Raw genomic sequence first — 20,453 nt, forward strand, 5'->3', positions numbered from 1 at the left:
TTTCATGCTATGTTCATTGAAAGATATCTAGCATCTTATCCATCATTAAATTTGGTTCAAGACTGTTGCCAGCATGCTTATGGTTTTATTGAAAGCCTTGAAAAATATTATGAAGATGATAATTTTATGGATGTTGAGATCATGGAGGCTTTGTATGAGAATCCATTTCAGCAGCACACAGAAATCTTAGAGGATATTTGTCAGGATCAGCAGGTTGAAGATGGTCATATGGTTGTAATTGATGAAAGAGAAGAGCTTATTTCAGATCTGCCCACAGAAGAAGACATCATGCAGATTGAAGAAGACAGGACAGCTACTTCAGTTCTAGATTCAGATTGTGATGACCAAGCATACCTTGTGCTGAATCCTGAAAAGGAGGGTTTTGTTGTCGAGACCATAGACAGAGTTTTTGATCCAAATGTTCTCATGCCATCAGAACAAAGCCTGCATGAGGAGGTAATTCAGTTAGTTCATGAAAAGCAAGATGACATCTTCATTCAAGTAAGTGAAACAGTCCCTTTGGATGAATTTATGGTAGATGATAGAAATGTCATTTTTGCACGTCAAGAATCAGCTAAAGTTTCTTTCCTTATGATTGAAGAATGTAATAAGGAACTTGATAATTTGGCTATCATATCATTTGAAGATGACCTACCATATTGTCAGAATACCGAAGATCATAGCATTCAGGATTCCATTTCAGATTCTTCCTCATATGTCTCATGTTTTGAAATGTTATTTCAAGAGGAGATCTGCTCATCTACTTGTTCAGAATTTTTTGAGGACCAGGAACATACTCTTTTTGAAGCACATGATGAAGGCAGATCAGAATTTGAAACAAAGGAAACCTTTTTCTTTCAGCAGGAGGTGGTAATGTCAAGTCTTCATGTTTTCCAGGATCCAATGGCAGATTTGTTACAGTCAGCAGTGATAGTGTTTATTGCAGTGTTCAGTGATGAAGGAGATCATGGTCAGCTATGTTTTTGGATGCCCAGTTACCAATATCTATTGTTGATCATGAGATCTGATTGGGAGAACCAGTCAAGAAGGCATCTGCTTGATTGGTTACATTGGCATTATGATATAGTTTGATGGTAGGTTGTCTTGTAAGAAACATTGGCGGTTATGTACTGCCATCAAGTTTTAAGTTTTAAGTTCAGGTATTGAGTTAGTTTGTTAGAGTCAAGTTTTTCCATCATTTCAATTTGTCATTGAGGTTGTTTGAGTCAAGTTTTAGTCAGTTTTCAGTCAAGTTTTCATTCAATAAATGTGTCAAAGTTTTGTGTCAAAGGTGTAAATAATGACTCCATCGCCCAATGGTTGCAAGCATTGGTCTGCTCTCCCAGATGTCTAAGGTTCTTAGCACCTCCAAGGAGCTACCATCCCCATTGGAGCCAATGTTAGTGTCAGTCTTCCTAGCCTTCCTCCAGTGATCAAATATGCTCTTACAAAGTGGTCTCAGAGTTTCCAAGTCAAATTTTGTCATTTCAAAGAGTTTTCAAGAAAAATTTGGTCACTAGGCATTAGGTCTAGGGTTTGCCTTAACTCCTTCTAAAGTTATCAAAATGTTGGTCCATGTCACCATTCAGCTGAGTCTATAATCATTCATAGGGTTTTCATTGTCATGTTAGTGTCTAATGAGTCATTTTACATCTTGTTCATGCTTCAGTTGTGCCTTGGCAAGGTCATTTCCCTCTCCTAGGGTTTTGAAAGCCAATTTCTCTTGGATGTTCAAATCATCAGAAAAACTTGTTTCCTGATGTTCATACACCTTCCCCTATCCTTAAAGTACCTTACCAAATTCTTCCCATCACTGAGATCCCCCTAATTCCTCACTTTTGCACAAACCCTAGTTTCTAGCTACAACTTGGCAATTTTCTAGGTTGGGCCTGTGTTTTGCCCTTTTGGACCCCTTCCCCTCACTCAATCTCTGAGATTCCACTTTCCCCTGCTTCCTAACATCCCTCCCTACTTCCAAACATTTCCCCAAGAATTTAGAAGCCCCCTATCCCCTTCATTTTGCTCCATTTCGACAAAATTCCTTGTTTCACACATCGGGACAAGTCGCACTCAAATGATGTTCCAGAGAAATAAAAGATGAATTTTGGAAAACTGAGAGAGGTTTTTGTCCACAACATGCCAAAGAAGAAAAACCTCCTTCGCTTTTTTCACAGGTGTCATGGTTTTAGAGAAATGTCAAAATTACAATCGCCGGATCCAAGGCGGTTGGCCAAGGCACAAAAAAGGAAAAAGAAGACCAATCCACTCCGTATCTTGGCTGAGACTTCACTCAAAGATCATGGCACTCAATAGCCTAGCCACATCTCAAATCCCAAATTTTTTTGAGAATTTTGGGTAATTTTGGCAATTTTTGGAAATTTACAGGTTTTGGCTCCTCAACGGGTCTCACCCCCGATGAGACCCTTTGTCACGACAGCTCCTTTTTGCAAAAACTCAGCATTTCTAGATTTTTTATGCAAATTTACATATGCCTATGGATGGACTTGAGTTTTTATGGGGTTTTGGGCCTCCAGAAGGTCAAAATAAATGCAAAATTTGACTTTCTGCCCCTTTTTTGAGTTGCAGAAACCAGTCTTGGGAGAATTAAGTTTTGATAGGGAAAATGACCTCCAAATTCACAAATTCTAGTTGGGTTGGAAATTAGACTCAAATACCTTTCCAACGAGCTATCTTGAACCTGATTTTGACACTGGGAAGTGTCTCAAACAGAGCTCCAAAGGGGCGCGACCCGTTGAGCAGACTTTGCCAGATTTCACTGTACATCTCGAAAAAGCACAGTTTGACTTGGTTTGACTTTTTGGGGTAGAAGATGATTATCTTTGATGTAATTTTTGTAACTCTAAGACACTTTTACTCTTGTTTAACACTTCTAGAAGATTCATTCATGTCAAGGGTAAATATTTAATGAATGGATTGGTTTCCTAGCTTATAGAGGCAAGTTGTTTTGACTGCCTAGATTTTAGTGCTCAGTTTAGAATTAGTTGAAACAGCTCCTAGAAGGATGAGCTCGACCCCTAGAGGCAAGGGAAGAGGTTGGCTTTCCTATATTATGTATTTTCTTAATCATTTTCAGGGGTTGGAGAGGTTGGAATCTTGAGGGAGAAGCTATCATTGTATATTTTCACTGTATCTCTGCAATTTTTGGCTAAGGAAGACCAGGGTTTTACAGTCATCTTTGGGATTCTTGTGAACTCATGTGTTGATGGTGTGTTTCTCAATGTTCTTGTAAGCTTTGTTATGTGATTCATTTCCTTTCTTTACTGCTGCACATTAAACAAATGAAGTGTTAAAGTATGAATTCATGCTAGCCATGCTCTGCTTTTAAATTTGTTTAATTTCAATGTTTTCTACTGTCTAAAGGGAATTCAAAGTCATTGTTTGCTCCCTTTAGCTCCTCATCTTTCATTCCTGATCATCCATCTCAATCAAAGGCATCAATACGGTCTCCTACCTCGCCCCAAGGAACCCCCTGCAGAAACTGTGTCAAATCCCCGCACCCAAAATTGCAATTCCTCAAATTGCCACCAAAAACCCAAAAAACCCCAAATCAACCTTTTTGATCAGTTTACTAGCCTAATATCAGTGTTACTTTATTGGTCATCACCCTAATTGAAGATTTTACGAGATAGACCGGAGAGAGCCTTCTCCTGCCCCGTAGGGCTAGCTACGAGACTAAATGGTTTGATGTAGCCTTGAGGTTTGCCTTTCTCAGCCTGAGGTGAAATTTCAAGCGCTAATAGGACAGAAAGATTCACGAGTTCACGGTGCAGGAGAAAAGGAATCCGCTACTATCAAGGAAGAGTGGTTAGATTGCTACTTGTATATGGAGATCCATGAAATTTTCTTTGCATCCTTCCCTACTGAGTTGTATGAGTGGATCGCAAAGCTAGCAGATAGCGAAAGAAGGTGTAAACTCGACAAACCTATTGTGTGGACTCCAGAATTGGTGTGTAGACTGGAAGCATCAGAAGATAACATTGCATGCACTGTCGATAACTGGCTCAATCAAATCATAGGAGGATTCATCACCAAATTTGTGGTAGATGCTTTAGTCAGCTATATCGAGGTAGAATGATGCTTCCTCAATGGACCGCGAGGTAAGTACATTAAATTTTTGAACACTTGGATTAAAATGTTACTGTGTGAAAAATGGGTTATGCGAATAATTTGATGTCTGGGGCTACACAGAGTGGGAGAATACACAGAAACGAAGGTAGCAAAGAACTAGAAACTAGCCCCTTGATTTCGCCTTCGCGAGTGGGCGAAGAAGAGCTCGCGAATCTATCTCTAAGAAGTGTGATCAGTCTGATAAGGCAGAGAATTCCACACATACCACCTCCACCCATATCACCAACAGTTTCACCATCTTCAACTTTGACTTCACCCATACGACCTCCACAACCACCATGAAGCAGTATGGCAGCGCAATAAAGCTACCAATGTTCAAGGGAGTAGGGAATGAAGATCTGGACTAGTTTTGGTTCATGATAAAAGTTGTATGGGAAGCACACGGTGTCACAGATGACAATATAAAGAAGGAAACATTGGTGAGTGCTCTGCAGGATCACGCGCTGACTTGGTACATTAAGCATTCCAGTGACAATCCAAATGTGAAGATACGGATATCCAAGCTACGCTAAACAAAGAATTTAGCAAGCCAAAATCAGAGGCACAGTCGATCATTAGATTTAAGGAAATCACAATGCTACCAGGCGAAACCCCATGGGAGTTGGATGAAAGATTGAAGTGCACAATCCGCGAAGTGAACATGACATTAACAGACAAGCAACGCTATGAATGGTTTGTAGCATCGTTAACACTACATCTACAGAATGCATTATTGCAACAAAGGCTAACCATTCAGGCTGAGGCTTTGGAGGTCATGATGAGATTGCACGAGACTCTAATACAAGATCCTAACCTGGGAGTTTAGCAGATTCATGCACAGTTGAAAAATTTGTGCCTTGAGATGCAGAGTTTGAAACAAGATAGGATGACTCGTCTAGAAGTGTGCGACGAGATATGGTGCGTAAAATGCAAGGGCTAGGGGCACGACAAGGACCATTGCCCAGTGTTCGCTAATTACCTTGCGAGAGGAGGGCCAATGCTACTAAGACTAAAGGCACAAGTAGGACCAAGTGCGGCACCTGCGCTATGGTGCGCGATCTGTCAGATTGGATGAAGGCATGCTACAGATAATTGTCATCTATTACAGAAGTATATGCAGAATTCACAATAGTTGTTCTGTAATTTCTGCATGTCATTAGGACATGATAGGTGCACTTGTAGAAGTTACGAAGTGATGATGGATCAAACTCCTACCTACAGAGTTTAGGCCGAAACACGGGCCCTCAATCAAAACACAGGAATGGCGTGCACTGGATTTCAAGGGCGCAGACGAGGTCGAGGTGGAGCAGGACCAGGAAGAGGTCGTGGACAACTAATATGTTACAATTGCGGAGGGCCAGGGTGCTATGCCCACGATTGTATGAATCCAACGCGACCATCATGCTTGTATTGTACGTTGTTTGATCATGTGACAGCGGATTGTCCAACACTGATAGTGAGGTTGTGCGATAAAGGAGCACTCCAACATCCCTTGACTCAAAACCTGCAAATGATGAGGTCTAAGCCATACGAGGAAGACCCTAATATAAATATCATGCTCCGAAGAGGCATTACGACAAGGGATGACAAAGGCAAGTAGCCTGAATAAAGTACTTGGGTTTGCAAGGCCCCAACGAAGGAACCAAAATTTGATTTGGAGACCGCTAATGAGACCTTCATGGAAACTAAGAGAAGCTTCGCTGATGCATAAACTTCAGGAATTAAAGACAGACTGGAGCCAGAAATGGACCCATAACTACAAGAACTCATAACTAGATGCACTGGGACCATGCTAGGAGAACCACACGTAGTCCAAAAGCTCAGGAATTACACAAAGCGAACAGGAAGGGAGATGAGATTGATTGTGCAGATTGAGGAATATAAGATGGACCAAGTGATTCTGGACCTAGGATTGGACACGAATGTCCTACTAAGGCAGACATGGGAGTGCATGGGAAGGCCTATGCTATAATGGTCTCCTATCCAACTATGAATGGCAAACCAACAAAAGATCCTACTGTTGAGCCTTGCAATAAGTATGTATTTACTCTTGATTATTGTATTTTTCCTCCTTTCTTATCCATTTTGTGCCATGATATAATAACATATTGATAGGATTTTGATAAGGAACGAATAAAACTGCTCTTGATACGATTTGACCGACCAAACTAACTCTCTTTAACTTTTACGTAGGAAAACATTAGAAGGAACAACTGTTGTTCCAAAGTCAGAACAACCAAAGCTAATCAAGGGAAATGAGATGTGTCGTGTGTGGTCAAATCAAGGAATGAGTCAAGAACATCAGCATGAGATAGAAGAATTGTTTGAAGATAGCATTTAGTCGTGAATCCTTCAAGATCTCCTGATCCTGAGGGATCACATTTATCTTTTTCCTTTTGACCATAAAAGGGAAGACTAAAGAGGGATCTCTCATCTTTTACTTGGGTTGTAATTTTAATTTTCAAAAGCGTGATTCTGAAGAACAAGATAACATTGTAATGACAAGTGACTTTGATGATTAATATACAACTTGCATTGTTGTTCATTCGGATATTCTAAAGTAGCTAAGCAGTGTTCGCTAGTGGCTAGGGCCCGGTCTTTGGTGGATCTTACTGTTGTTCCTTGTTTTATGCATTTTTTGTTTCCCGCAAGTTTATTCTTCTTTACAGTTTTGAAGTTGATTTATTTTCATTAATTCGTATTTTTGGTATTCATTTCATTAATGCACAATTGTAGTTGGTTTTATTTAATTCATATCATGGATTGAATTAGTTATCAGTTAAAGAATCATTTCTGGTTAATTAAATAATAGAGCGTGATTGATTAAATGCTTTCCTTCTATCCAGTAGTTTAAGTCCAGATGAAAGAGCTCAGTTAATGCTACGGTGCTCTCAGTTGATTATCATTTGAATTTGGTTGATTAAGATTGAATTACAGTTTTGTTTGAGATTGAGTCATGATGCTTAGATGAATTATTTCCTTTAAAGTTACAAGTTTGAGATTTATGATTGCATCCATTTACTCTTGTATTGAATTTAATAACTTATTTTAAAGCATTAGTCTCTAGATTTATAGCTTGCACATATTGTGTACACTCATGGAATAAAAATACTTACCCAAGTTGATAATTAATGTGAGGCAATTAGGAGTTTTAAAAGACACCTTTTAGCTCCCAACATTTTGACACCATTGCCGGAGAGAGTGTTGCCATTTTATAAAGAGTGATGTTTTTCTGCTGAGAGATAATTGGGTATTAAAAAGGGAATGTAAGAACCTGGATAAGGAGCAATTAAAATGCTCGCTCCTCTGCCTACTTTCCAATATAATTGCATAGGAATTTAAGATAGAAATGAACGTTTGTATTTTTGTATGAATGACTAAGAAGAAAAGACCAGAAAAAGATATAATTCCTCCACCCAAACCTGAAAAGTCTAAGGGACCGGTGACCCTCGGACGATCAACCTTTATTAACAAAATCATAAGAATAGTTGAGCCTTAGTCATTAGTAGGACCCAAAACTATTGCTACCTGACACCCTACCATTTCCCTTCATGCCATAGGATCATTATTTGTAGCTAACGTTGAGATTCAAAAGAATGGAATTCTTGCAACCTCCATGAAGGAGAAGGAGAAATAGGTAATCCTAAAATTAAATCATCAAAACCTAGATCTCCTGAAGTAGTGATTGAATAGAGGACACCTAGTGTTCTCGTTTGAGGCAGCACTATTAGAATCATTCCATCTTCATTTTGACATCCTAGGAACAACTCTCTAACTCCAGAGATCCCTGAAGAATACTGGCATATTTTTAACCAAATGGCCAATAATCAGCGATAGCCCCAAAATTCTACATTACAATAACCTATTGTGGACACAACTATCAATGCCCCCATGAAAGCTATCCCATTACAAAATATTCCAACCTTTCATGGGCTAACTTCAGAAGACCCTGATGCATTCCTTTCTGAGTTTGTTGTCTTATGTATGGGTTATGATTACACCACCGACCCCCAGAAGCTGAAATTTTTCCCGTCTACTCTAAAGGGAGCAGCCCTGTGTTGGTTTATGGGACTTGGTGCAGGTACCATCATTGACTGGGAATAGATGAAAACATCCTTAAAAAATACGAAGATTATTGCCTTACTAGAGAACTAAAATATGAAATCTTTCAAATGGTAGCTAAGCCTAACGAGACTTTGGAAGAATATGTGGAGTGGTTCCAATATAATCTGCAAATATCACCTTATGAAAATCTGCGTGATAAAGTTCTAGAACCATAATGATTCAAGGTATGAAAGACCAATGGGTAGAAACACTGAATATAATGGGTAAGGGTGATATTTATTAAGAAGATTGTGACAATATTATAGACTTGTGCATCAGATGCTCCAGGGGCAGTACAAGGTTGAAACCAGCCAGCCGTGATGTGATCACCAAAGATAACAAAGCCTCAGGAGGAAGCCTTACAAGAGTAAAAATCAGTAATCTATTGGAAGATTTCAAGACTCATATCCTGGGGACCCTAACTACACAATTGAATATAATGCAAGCTAAATGAGAGTAGCACGAAGCAGAAGAGAACCTGGTTATTTTCTGCCCCTGTTGTAGAAAGAAACACAGTCATAAATAATGTCTACTAGATATGATACAAGCATGTGCCATATGCACTAAGGAGCATGCCACAGAAATTTATCCATCGCTCCTAGGATGAAAAGCAGTCTTCAAGAAAGTGGAAGAAGAAGTGGAACCAATATATCTACTAAACCAGTGTCATCAATGGCAAGCATGTCAGACAGGTATGCCTACCGATCCATATTCGTTCTTTCCTCCCTTACAATATAATTCTCAACAATATTGAGGGGCAGCATGGCAGAACTAGCCACCTTTTTCTACTTGGCCACCTCAAACATTTTCTATGCCACCATGGCCCAACCATTCAAATCCAAATGATAATTGGCCAAATCCCTCTTACCCTCCACCATTCTGGCAGAATAATCCCTATTCATCTCAATGGTCCCCTTCCACCTCACAAAATCAGAACTGACAATCAAACTGGAAAAGATCCACGAACCAGCCTATGCGAACAGTTCCTCTGTCTCAACCAACTTTACAACACCTTATACATTACAATAGAATCCTGAATCTAATAAATGACCACAACTCCCAGCCCAACCCAACCCAAATACCAACAATAGACCAATCCAGTCAGTACAAATCATTGAGGGTCTGGACCCTGAAGTTGAGCTGAGAGAGTGTAATGAACTCAAGTTAAGATCTTGATGCATAATCACTCTAGATGAGGATAAAAATCTCAATATAATTCTCAGCAATATTCAGGGGCAGCATGGTAGAACTAGCCACCTTTTTCTACTTGGCCACCTCAAACATTTTCTATGCCACCATGGCCCAACTAGTCAAATCCAAACAATAATTGGCCAAATCCCTCTTACCCTCCACCATTCTGGATGAGCAATCCCTATTCATCTCAATGGTCCCCTTCCACCTCACAAAATCAGAACTAGCAATCAAACTGGCAAAGATCCACGAACCAGCCTATGGGGATAGTTCCTTTGTCTCAACCAACTTTACCAACACCTTATACGTTGCAGTAGAATCCTCAATCAAATATATGACCACAACTACCAGCCCAACCCAACCCAAATGCCAACAACAAACCAATCCAGTCAGTATAAATTATTGAGGGTTTGGACCCTGAAGCTGAGTTGAGAGTATAATGAACTCAAGTTAAGATCTGGACGCATAATCACTCCAGACGAGGATAAAATTCTACAACTTGGAGAACCACACCCAAATAAGCATTTGACTATAGATGATCAATGAGGGGAAGATACAGTTAGGTAGAAGACTCCCGAACAGATCATAACTACTTCCCCACCATTCCTAGAAAGACTAATGATACCATGCCCGATTGAACACCTCGACTTTGATCTTCTAGGTGAACTCAATAATATATGTATAAAAACACCCCTCCTCTAGGCTATTCAAGACATTCCAATATATGCCAAAACTATTAAATAATTGTGTATAAAGAATTCTATGAGGAAAAAAAAAATAACCCCAACTATCCATGTTTTCAGGACTATGTCTGATTTATTACTAGGAAAAGAGACACCTATAAAATATGAAGACCTGGGAAACCCCATTGGCATAGTACAGATAAATGGCCACTCTTTTACCAATTCTTTAGTTGATTTACGGGCAGCCATTAACATTCTCAAAACAACAACTTGTGAAATTCTTGTTATCACAGCCTTGGAACCAACAACTACCCTGTTGGAACTTGTTGACCACTCAGTCATTAGGCCAGAAGGAAAATTACCGGATGTGATGGTTTCTATAGACACTTGGGAATATTCGACAGATTTTTTGAATATTAACCCTAGGAACCAGCTAGATGGGCATCCCTTAATTTTAGGAAGGCCTTGGCTAGCAATCATTGATGCATATATCAGTTGCCGATAGGCAGTGTGGCCATAACAAGAGGAATGATGTGAAGAATCTAGCCTTATACCTTCCTGCTCAGCCAAGCCTAAGCATTGTAAACACTAGGAAGCAACCTGTAACATATTTAATAGAAAACATTTGGTCACCATTAAATGTGGCAGATTCCCTTGAATTTAAAAACCAAACAGAAGACAATGTCATTAATAATTTTATCAATCATCATGCTATAGTGTCTAGTTTGAAATGTCACATTATTAAATCATTCCTTGACAATGAAATTGAAGAATATTCCCTACGAGATATCAATGACTAACCAATACCAACAACCACTGTCTATAATAGAAAACCTATCAAAATCGAGCTAGGGAAGATTTTGAACATTAACAGTAATTTGAGTGATGACCAACAACAAATAGGAAATATAAAGGGGCTTTTGCATGGGATTACCCAGAAATGAAAGGGATTGACCCTTAGCTATGCATGCACCACATTTACGCTGAAAAAGACGTGAGACCCATTCGACAACCTCATCGTAGATTAAATCCTCACCTAAAGTATATTGTTAAAGAAGAACTTCAAAAACTATTAGATGTGAATTTTATGTATCCTATATGTGACAATAAATCGGTTTCTCTATTAGTAGTGGTCCCCAAAAAGAATGGGAAGTGGCAGATATGCATTGACTACATAGAAATCAACAACGCAAAAGACCATTTTCACCTTCAATTCATCGATTAGGTCCTAGATACACTGGCAGGGAAGAAATTATTCTCTTTCTTGGATGGCTTCAGTGGCTACAACCAAATTCATACTGCCCCTGAAGACCAGAATAGAACTAATTTTACCTACCCATGGGGAAAATTTTCTTACAGGGTATTACCTTTGGGATTGTGCAATGCACCTACTACATTCCAAAGAGCCATACTCAGTGTTTTTGCAGACTTGATAAAAGAAGGATTGGAAGTTTACATGGATGATTTCACACCCTATGGAGATGAATTTCAACAGGCATTATAGACATTGGAGAAAGTCCTGGAGTGGTGTATCGCTACTAGGCTATGGTTAAGCCACGAGAAGTGCCACATGATGATGATAGAGGGCCTGATCCTAGGTCATTTCATTTCAGCAACAGGAATTCAAGTAGATCCAGCAAAAATACAGGTAATCCTCTTATTAGCTACTCCCTACCTCAAATAGAGGTATGTAGTTTTCTGGGATTTGTAGGATATTATCGTAGATTTATAAAGAACTTCTCACAGATTGGTGCACCATTATATACCTTAATAGGAAATATTGGTTTTATATGGACTGACAAATGTGACATTGCCTTTACAGAGTTGAAATGGCTACTATCAACAATGCTAGTATTACGATGCCTGAATTGGGATATACCATTCTATATTTCATCAAACACGTCAGATTCAACCATTGTAGCAACTCTTGGCCAAGAAGAAGATAGGAAGGCCTATGCTATATTTTACATTAGCAAAAACTTAACTCCTGCTGAGTTGAATTACACAGTAACAAAGAAAGAGTTTCTAACTGTTATTTATGCTATTAACAAATTCACACATTATATAACTGGATACCTTGTAGTTCTATATACTAATCACTCTGATATCAAATGTTTATCTAATAAACCCATTACGAATGGAAGAGTGGCACGTTGGTTACTACTTTTTCAGGAATTTGACATAACTATAAAGGATCGACCAGGGAGGGAAAACCTTATGGCAGTTCTCCTCTCCCGAGTAATAAGAACAGATGATGTAATGGTGGTAGAAGACTAGCTGTAGATGAACACCTATTTGCTGTGGCGGTAAAAACACCATGGTATGCAGATGTAGCGAATTATTAAGTAGTGGGAAAACTTCCCAAACGTCTGACGCCCGGAGAAAAGAAATTAATAGTGCAATGCAGCACCTAGTTATACTAGATTGAAGGATACCTTTTTCACACAGGGGCTGATATGCACATAGGTGTATTAAGGAAGACAAAATTTATGATATCTTAAAAGCCTGCCACGATGGACCTTGTGGTGGAAATTTTGCAGACCGTAGAACTAGACATAAAATTTTGCAAATGGGCTACTACTGGCCCACGATTTCTAAGGATGCTAACAAATTTGTCTAGGCATGTGATAGTTGCCAAAGGATGGGCTGCCTTGGCTAACCTGATGAGATGCCCCTGCAACCACATCTGGTGATAGAACCCTTTGAGCGATGGGTGTTATATTTTTTCAGACCGATCAACACACCATATAATCAAAAATCATATATATTGGTTGCAACAGAATACATGACTAAATTTCTGAAGGAAATAACATTACCAAGAGAAACAGAGGAAACAGTGATTAATTTTATTTTTGAAATTTTTGTGCGATATGGCCTACCCAGAGAAATAATTACTGTTGGGGGTCACAATTTGTAGGCCACGAGATCACTACTACACTAAATAATCATCACATTATCCATAGAATTTCCTCTCTGTATCACCTACAAGCAAACGGGTAGGTGGTGAGTACCAAAAAAGTAATTGAACCTATTTTAACGAAGACAGTCTCATTGCACAGACAACACTGGGTGACTCGACTGCTAGAGGCCTTGTGGGCATATCGCATGGCTTGGAGGAACATAACTGGATACTCTCCATATCAGCTGGTATTTGGTAAGGAACCCATTTTCCCCATAGAATTTGAGATACAAACACTAAGGATAGCCTAGGAAGTGGGACTGGATTTAACTAAAGCCTAGATTAATAGACTATAAAAAGTAAATGAATTATATGGAATTCAGCTATTGGCTCTACAACATACTACACTCATTCAACAACAAAGAGCCAAGTGGCACGATTCCCTGATTAAGAAAAAGACATTTCATGAAGGCGAATGGGAACTTCTTTATGATTCCATGTTTCAAGACTTTCGTGGTAAACTGCAGACTAGATGGTTAGGACCTTATGGAATAAAGGAAGTACATGACAATGGCACTCTTACATTTGCCACCATTGATGGGTCTGGTTTTTCCTTTAAAGCAAATGGGCATCGGGTGCACCTCTACCAAAAACTACTTACAAGAGAATCCTTTTACCCGTAGATACGCGAGGACTCCACCATGCAAATTATAGCTACAGAAGACAATCCTTCGGTAGATTCATTGTTGTAAAAAGTTATTTCTTTTTGTAAAAACCATAAATATGCTTTCTGATTTGATTTTTTGCGTTTTTGTTTTTGTTGTTCCCACTTTGGAGCAACACTTTTTATTTTTGTTGTTCCCACTTCAGAACAACACTTTTTTTTTGTTCTTCCCACATAGGAACACTTTTTGCTTTCACTGTTCCCATTTTGGACAAGACCTTTTGGTTTTGTTGTTGCCACTTCGGAGCAACACTCTCTGTTTTTTTTGTTCCCATTTCGGAACAACATCTTTTGTTTTTTTTGTTCCCAATTCGGAACAACACTTTTTGTTTTTGTTGTTCCCACTTCAGAACGACACTTTTTGGTTTTTTTGTTCCCACTTCGGAACAACACTTTTTGTTTTTTCTATTCCCACTTCGGAACAAGACTTTGTGATTTTGTTGTTCCCACTTCGGAACATCACATTTTTTTTTTGTTATTCCCACTTCGGAACAACACTTTTCATTTTTGTTGTTCCCACTTCGGAACAACACTTTTCCTTTTTGTTGTTCCCACTTCGAAACAACACTTTTTGTTTTCCCTGTTCCCACTTCGGAACATCACTTTTTGTTTTTTTTGTTCTCACTTCGGAACATCACTTTTTGTTTTTGTTGTTCCCACTTCGGGACAACACTTTTTGCGTGTTTGTTGTTCCAACTTTGGAACAACACTTTTTGTTGTTTGTTGTTCAAATACCACCTTTTTTTAGAAGTGTTTTGTTGTTCCTTCTTTGGAAAAACATTTTTTCTTCTTGAAGTCGTGTGTTTTCTAAACAACATCCTTGTCCTTGCATTATTACGATGTTGAACATCACTTGTAGGATTATCCCTAGCTCATCTCAGCCCCATTTTTTTGATTCCCTTTCATGGCATGAGGTACAACACTTTTATGAGGACAAGAATTATGGATTCTATTGAAGCAAGAGAATACCCTTAACGTTATGATCTTTAACAAGACAACTTCTTGATGATAGATTGTTTTTTTTTAAAAAGGATGGACAAAATTATTTATATATTACTTTACTGTATTGATTTTTGTTGAATATGATACTGATTGATCATCTTTACCATGTTGGTTCCACCCCTCCTGGTTATAATCCTCTCTATCTATTATAAGTGAGATTATGGGTATATTTTTTTGTCTATTGACATGTTCAACTTCTTCCACCATCCATGCTCTTAAGTAGTACTGAGCCTCCCTCTATTTATTATAAAAATGTGTAATAACAACAAATTTTTTCCTACCGATAGAGGACAGGGGGTCTCATTAAGAGCTAGCCTACCATGTTCATAAGGATGTAGCAATGTGACATTCACACTATGGCCACCACACCAGCGTTATGATCAAATGGATGGTTAAAATATCCTTGGAACAGGAGGTCTCATCACGAGCCGCCCTGATCACCTTTTCTACTTCCTAGTGAATGGTAGTGTGGTCATCTAGTTACCATGCTAGCACACTGATCTCTTCTGTAGAAGCAATAATGGAATTTTCCAACTATAAATTGAGTATCGTAGCTCATATGGGTTGAAAAGAAACTTTGTCAAGGCTATGGATGCCTGTTGGAAAAAAAAGGTCTACTTATGGTATTGAAGTTCTATTTTCAACATCAATAATTATTATAATGCCCTCTTCTTACTTTTCCTTTTATCAGAAGAATTATTTCCCTAATTTCTCCCTAGCTTGAACCTTTATGCATGAGTTAATGTTTTTAATCAATCATATCATTTTCAGTCGAAATATCTTCAGCAAAGAATCTTTTTTTGCATATTTTTGTCCTTTTTCCTTACCGCATAACCTATCATCAACCAAAGCATCTTGTCTCTTAGTAATAACCATCATTACACACCTCGCTTTCATTATATCCATGCCTTTTACATTCATTTCATTAATATACATACTCTATCTCATATTCATGGCGTATCTTTCACCCTTGTACATTGCCGTCAGAACAACATTTCCCCGTCCATTCGGTCATAGGTGACCTCTCATCTTGAAGGAGGGAGGAGACCTCCATTACACTTGTGCATGCGTTATAACTGTTTTATTGGATTTCATAGGTTGATATGGTACCCTATGATCACGAAAAATGTGGCAAAATAATAGTCCTCAAATTAATGAATTTTGATAGAAATATCATTTAACATTGTAAAACTTAGTTGTTACAACTTACTTGTTGTTCTATCTCTTTGTTGATGTCTGTTGTTGTGTTTTCTCCACTGCACTAATCCTTTGCAATAGTAGGAAGAACTCAAGCATTATGGGTGGTAAGACAGTGTGCCGAGAACCTTTAGTGCTAGAAGTCTCCGACAGAGCCAGGGAAATTCTGGTCCGTGTAGGGTGGATATCATATTTCACAACATTTCCCTAGTGAGGAAATCACTATTGAATTTCTACAGCATCTGTAGAATGGGCAACACCTAGTGAGAGGTAGAAGAATCATAGTATTAGACGTTGTAATAACTGAAGTATTTGGGTTTTCAGCAGAAGGAACTACATGGCCAAAAAGCCACATAATGTTGCAAGACGTGGTGGACATTTTTAGAGATGTAGACGAGGAATTAACCAAGAAGGGCAAGGGCATACAACCATCCTCTTTGGTAGAAACATGTTGTGAGTTGGAAAGTGTTGTCCAGAGGTACATTACCTATGATGGATGACAAGACATGGTAATACCACAACAACTCAAACTTTTAGCTATTTTAAAACTAAAGATCATTGTTAATCTACCATCTTTCTTGAATTCATTGCTGCATGATACCGCTGATAGAATAAGATGGGCTAGGCACCCTGAAACCGTAGTTAGCCACCATGCATTGATTAGAATAATTTTTACCCATAACCTTGTTCAACAAAACTTAACTTGGGATGGTCTCATAGCGCCCTTGGAGATTAGTCAAACCCCTGTAATCCAAAATCCTACAATTTTGGAGATAAGCCAGTAGAGCCCTGTTTCGAAAAGGAAATGGACTACCCACTCAAACATTGAACCCCATAAGCGCACGCGGTCTGCAAGGCTAAATGTAACCCAGAGAATGTCTGTAAATCCACAATATAGCGTCGAAAAACCTGCAAAACCATCCAGATTGATTAGTATACAACACTCTGAGTCGGAACCAGAGGAAGAACTTGAACAAGGGGAAGGTTGTCATTCAGAATCAGAACCCGGGGAAGAGGCTAATTTAGAATAAGAACCCGAGGAAGAGGATAGGCTGGAATCAGAGCAAGAAAGGGCACAACACTTTGATGATGAACTGGAAAATGAAGAAGAACCTCCTCAAACATCAACCATGAGCCCCTAAAATGATATTTTGCAGGATTTTGACACAGGGATGGCTCAGGTCCTGGCAAATTTGAATGAATACATGCAGCCTGGAGGATCACTTGATCCTAACCTAATGGAAGCTCAATCCCCAGAAGATTCTTGGCATATAGAAATTATTCCTTCTTCAGAAGATACAGACTAGGAAAAGGAAGCAGACACAGAAGTTATTCATGAATCAGACAACCAGTCTGGTGACACAGTTCTACTGGAACACAGCCATGATAAACAATAGGAATCTTTATATACAAAAGCTATTGACAAGCTTGTTAGTGTAAAAGACGCTCCTTGGAAGAGGTGAGTAGCCGGAGAAAAACTAAAGAAGTTGAGACAAAAATACCAAAAGCTTCAAAAGACAGTTAAAAGGCTACGTTGGAAGATTAAAGAAATTGCAAATGACAAAGCCTAGAACACTACTCCTGAGGTATTCTCTGTGGCTACACAAACGGAAATATGTAAGGGTAGGTCAACAGAAAATAACCCAAACTCATTCCTACTCAAACAATAGCCACCCAGGAAAATTTGCATGCAGACTTAGTGGATGTAACCATTCAGATGGAGGGTTGGTCCTCCCACAATAAGGAAGTACAGACCGAGGAAATATCCTCTCGTAGCACAGGCACTCAGACAGAAGAGGAACCCTTGGCTATCCTATCAAGAAAAGACCCTATTCTTCTAAAGCTACAGGAAGAATTGATGCAAGCCCAGGTTGCTCTTGAATGGTGTGAACAAGAGATAGTTCCCCAACAAAAATATCAAGAGTTGCAGAAACAGTTTAGGGAATTAACCATAATTGAGAATGGGACTTTTGATAGATTTAGACAGGAAGAAGAAAAGCTAAAGAAGGTGAAGACCAAGGTGGACAGAGCCAAGGATCAAATAGACACCATTTTCTCTCTATATTCAGATGTCTTGACATGTAGGTCTCCCGCCACAAATTATGCCCTGTTCTTATTAGAATGGTACTTATTGTTAAAGATTAAATCCATAAGAACTGGCAAGCCAATCAAATTAAAGACAATTGAAGATTTTATAAGTTGCTGCAAATAACATGGGGCAAAATTCCAAAGGCTTCTTTGTGAATTTTATCTGCATAATTTCATATTAGAAGAAGAAGTGGATAAGAACCCTGGCCCTTTTGTTGGAGATATTCAATTCCAGGATTTTATCTCTTTTACAGTTAATCAACTTAAGTTGTTTAAGGCATATAATTTTTTCCAAAGATAGGAACAAGGGTTGAATCTCTGGGTAAGGAGTGAGCCTACTCACCCTTTGCAATTGTTTGCTAAACATAAAAGGTTGATGACACAAGAAGGCGTGATTCAAATTTTAGGGCCCATACATAAGGAAATTGTATGGAAAGGAACACCATATTTCCTCTCCATCCAGGAAAGATCCCCGACTGCATCCAAAATGAGATCGACGGTCTCAACTAATAGTGTTAAGGAAAGAGAATCATTTAATTATGGGAACTTGAAAGCTGCTGCAAGCCAGTTAATCACATACAACAATCTTATTTTGAGGGAAGGGAATTATTGGTTGGGATGTCAATTTAGGTGTCCCATTATTTGGTATCCTCCTGAAGGGTATCATTTTGACTATCAGTTACCTAAAGGACAAGAACAGACAACCTTTGCAAATTTGGCACAAAATCACAATTTCGGGCCTAATAAAGAAACCTTTTCTCAAGCTTACTCCTTAGCTACATTACATAGAAACTATTTAATTTCCATGAGGAAATGAAAAAAGGTAAGCAGGGGAGTATGTTGAGCCTTGCAATAGGTATGTATTTACTCTTTATTATTGTATTTTTCCTCCTTTCTTATCCATTTTGTGCCATGATATAATAACATATTGATAGGATTTTTATAAGGAATGAATAAAATTTCTCTTGATATGATTTGGCCGACCAAACTAACTCTCATTACTTTTTATGTAGAAAAACAACAGAAGGAACTGTTGTTGTTCCAAAGTCAGAACAACAAAAGCTAATCGAGGGAAATGAGATGTGTCATGTGCAGTCGAAGCAAGGAACGAGTCGAGAAGATCAACGTGAGATAGAAGAATTGTTTGAAGATAGCATTTAGTTGTGAATATCTTTTTCCTTTTGACTATAAAAGGGGAGATTGAAGAGGGATATCTCGTCTTTTACTTGGATTGTAACTTTAATTTACAGAAGTTTGATTCTAAAGAACAATATCGTATTGTAATGACAAGTGACTTTGATAATTAATATACAACTTGCATTTTTGTTCATTCAGATATTCTGAAGTTTCTAAGCATTGTCTGCTAGTTTCTAGGGCTCGGTCTCTGGTGGATCTTACTGTTGTTGCTTGTTTTATGCATTTTTCATTTTCCGCAAGTTTATTCTGCTTTAGAGTTTTGAAGTTGATTTATTTATTTTAATTCGGATTTCTGGTATTCATTTCATTAATGTGTAATCCTAGTTGGTTTTATTTAATTCATATCGTAGATTGAATTAGTTATCTGTTAAAAAATCATTTCCAATTAATTAAAGAATAGAGCGTGATTGATTAAATGCTTTCCTTCTATCCAGTAGTTTAATTCCAGCTGAAATAGCTCAGTTAATGCTACGATGCTCTCGGTTGATTATCATTTGAATTTGGTTGATTAAGATTGAATTATGGTTTTGTTTGAGATTGAGTCATGATTCTTAGATGAATTATTTCCTTTAAAGTTACAAGCTTGAGATATATGATTGCATCCATTTACTCTTGTATTGAATTTAATAACTTATTTTAAAGCATTACTCTCTGGATTTATAGCTTGCACATGTTTTGTACACTCTTGGAATAAAAAGAGTTACCCAGGTTGATAATTAATGTGAGGCAATTAGGAGTTTTAAAAGACACCTTTTAGCACCCAACACCTACCTATGGGGAGATTGTAGGGAATCAGAGTATACATTGAAGGAGAAAGCGCGCTAGAAGATTTCGAAGTGATAGATATTTGTTATGTAACAATCCCTACCCCACGCTACTGGGAATAGATTGGGCCACTGACATGAATGGAGTGATAAATCTAAAGAAGCGCAAAATGATCTTTGAGAAAAAGTCTCTGCAGCTAGTGGTACCTTTAGACCCTATAGAAGGATTGCGCTACACAGAGCCAATGTGTGACTACGACAACGACGAAGATATGGACTGCATGTACAAGATAACGACATGGGAGCAAGACTAGGTAAATCCAACTGCGAATGGCTGAATCTCATGTCAACGCGAAAGCTCCTGCACATCAGATTCTAATGAGGAGATTGAACGATGGTAGGACTGGTTACACAAGGTAACTGTGCACAACTGTAACATGATGACAAGGTCGTGGAACTGTGTGGTGATAGAGGTA

This window comes from Pinus tabuliformis, chromosome Q (assembly GCF_031772625.1).
Source record: "Pinus tabuliformis cultivar Carrire ecotype Pingquan chromosome Q, CPIR1, whole genome shotgun sequence".
NCBI classification, from domain to species: Eukaryota; Viridiplantae; Streptophyta; class Pinopsida; order Pinales; family Pinaceae; genus Pinus; species Pinus tabuliformis.